Source organism: Ictalurus punctatus, chromosome 22, assembly GCF_001660625.3.
Source record: "Ictalurus punctatus breed USDA103 chromosome 22, Coco_2.0, whole genome shotgun sequence".
Lineage (NCBI taxonomy): Eukaryota > Metazoa > Chordata > Actinopteri > Siluriformes > Ictaluridae > Ictalurus > Ictalurus punctatus.
In genome coordinates, this window is record NC_030437.2 from 19778797 (window position 1) to 19781296 (window position 2500).

Sequence of the window (2500 nt, forward strand, 5' to 3'; positions counted from 1 at the left end):
CATCTATCTCCAGTATGAGAGGAATGATTTTTGTCTCCTGGTATTTCACTAGCTGTCTAGTGCCCTAGAAAGGGAGCCGTGTAGTGCACTAGAGTGAGAATGAGACGGAGCCCCTCTCTTCTCTTTCCTCATGCCTCTGTTGTGGAGAGCTTCCCAGATAAACACATTATACAGAGACGGCTGGATTTCATTCAGACAATAATCTGGTGGAAATGCTTCACCACGCCAGTGTGTGTGTGTGTGTGTGTGTGTGTGCGTGTGTGTTCCACTAATGAGAGCCCGTTCCTCTTACGGACAGCGTAACAATAACACTAACTTTGAGGAATGTTGGTTTTCTCCATTTTGCTTTTTTCCATGCATGTAGAGAAAGTGCAGCGTCAGCATCAGACCCCACGCTGCCCTGCCAAAATATTTGTCCTTAAACTTTTCAAAAAGAGTTTCCTTTTTATCCCCAGCGTGGTGCGGCGCCCTCACAAAGTCATCCGGGGCACTGGAACCAACCGCACATCTATTCACAGATCCCTCAAAGGCCAGAGAGAAGCATAACCGAAGAGCCTTTACACAGCCGGCGCGGCGAAACGTGCAGCTCGGGGGGGGGGGGCCACAACCCGATACGTAATGTTAGTGCTTTCATAAGCCCCAGAGTGTTTCCTCAGGTGCTGACGTGTCTTTTGTCAGTGTCCTGATCGGCCGAAAGGGATCTGAGCGACCTTTGACCCCACGGCGGGCCCCTGCTGAGGGTTTGATGAGATTTTGAGCTGCACCGTACGAGCCCCGGTCTCATATGAGCATGAGAAATGTGCACAACACTCCCTTCCTTATTTCTTCCATATGGCCTTATTGTTTTTCTTCAACAGACGGCACTTTTTGAGAATCTTTTTTTGTTTTTGTTAAACCGATGATTTTAAACATTTCCTCGATGTCCTTGCGATACGCATGAGCGAAGACTCTTGATTGGTTTAGGAAAAAGTCAGATGACGCACACTTTTGGGATTCGTGAGACGGAAACTTGATCGTTGAGTATTACATTAGTTTACAGGTAAAGCTGAGAGACAATACACGGTGTGTGTGTGTGTGTGTGTGTGTGTGTGTGTGTTGCCCTTGACCAACCACAACACTGATGGATTTGTTTCCTGAGAAGGGAAACAGGATGTCGCTATGACGAACACACAGACCTTCCTAATTAGCGGAACTGTCTCAATATTTTATCCACAATATAACGGATGAAAGATATGAAGTTTAGTTTACCCGGGAGAGAGAGAGTGTTCAGTGTGATGCTCGCGCGGCCATTTAACTATGATTCGAAACAGAGTCCTAGGAAGAGGCCACACCTCCTTAAAGACGGACACGCGCAGAGGCCACACCTCCATAGAGACTGACAGACGCAGAAGCCACGCCTCCTTCATGTATATTATTAGAACAGTCAAGCCACTCCCACTACACCCTGGACTGACAGACACAGAGGCTACACCTCTCATGGAGGAGACAGAGAGTGAGACGGAAAACAAGAGACAGTGCAGAATCGACAGAGAGAGAGAGAGAGAGACAGATGATAGAGAAAGACAGGCAGAGAACGAGACAGAAAGAGAGAGACGGAGAGAGAAACGGATAGAGAACATGACAGAGAGAGAGTCACAGAGATAGACACACATACAGGCAGAGAGAAAGATAGAGAGAAAGATAGAGAGAGAGAGAGAGAGAGAGAGAGAGAGAGAGATTGTGGTTCTGATAAATACCTGATGTAAATGATGAAGTGTTTAAATGTGTTTAAGTTCTTTCTTGTAAACTGTAATAATAATAATAATAATAATAATAATAATAATAATAATAATAATAATAATAATAATAACAGTTGATCGTGGTGTAGTTCTAGTCTGGTGTGTTGTGGTTCTGCGTGTTTGGGTTCGGACTCTCAGTGCGGGTGTGTGACTCAGTGTGAGCTCAGTCTCAGAGTGTAAACAGTGTCGTCACCTGGAGGAGAACCGAGAGGAACAACAGCAACGAGTGACAGGAGAAAAACAACCGACAGGAAAAGAATGAGTGAGAGGGAAAAGAAAAACTATAAGGGGAAGAGTGAGAGAAGAAAGGAGTGAGAGAAGAAAGGAGTGAGAGGAGAAAGGAGTGAGAGGAGAAAGGAGTGAGAGAAGAAAGGAATGAGAGGAGAAAGGAGTGAGAGGAGAAAGGAGTGAGAGAAGAAAGGAATGAGAGGAGAAAAGAGTGAGAGAAGAAAAGAGTGATAGAAGAAAGGAATGAGAGGAGAAAGGAATGAGAGGAGAAAGGAATGAGAGGAGAAAGGAATGAGTGAAGAAAGGAGTGAGAGGAGAAAGGAATGAGAGGAGAAAGGAGTGAGAGGAGAAAGGAGTGAGAGGAGAAAGGAGTGAGAGGAGAAAGGAGTGAGAGAAGAAAGGAATGAGTGACAGGAAAAGAATGTCTTGCGGGAAAAGAACAAGTGAACATGTTTCTCTTCACCTACTCTCATTCTCTCTGTTCTGCTCTGTTA

General features: G+C 45.3%; 1 protein-coding gene across 4 annotated transcripts in view; it reads left to right on the forward strand.

The window, feature by feature from the left end:
• emid1 (EMI domain containing 1) overlaps positions 1-2500 on the forward strand; it is a 90000-nt gene that overhangs the window by 61128 nt on the left and 26372 nt on the right. The gene's annotated exons all lie outside the window — the stretch shown is intronic.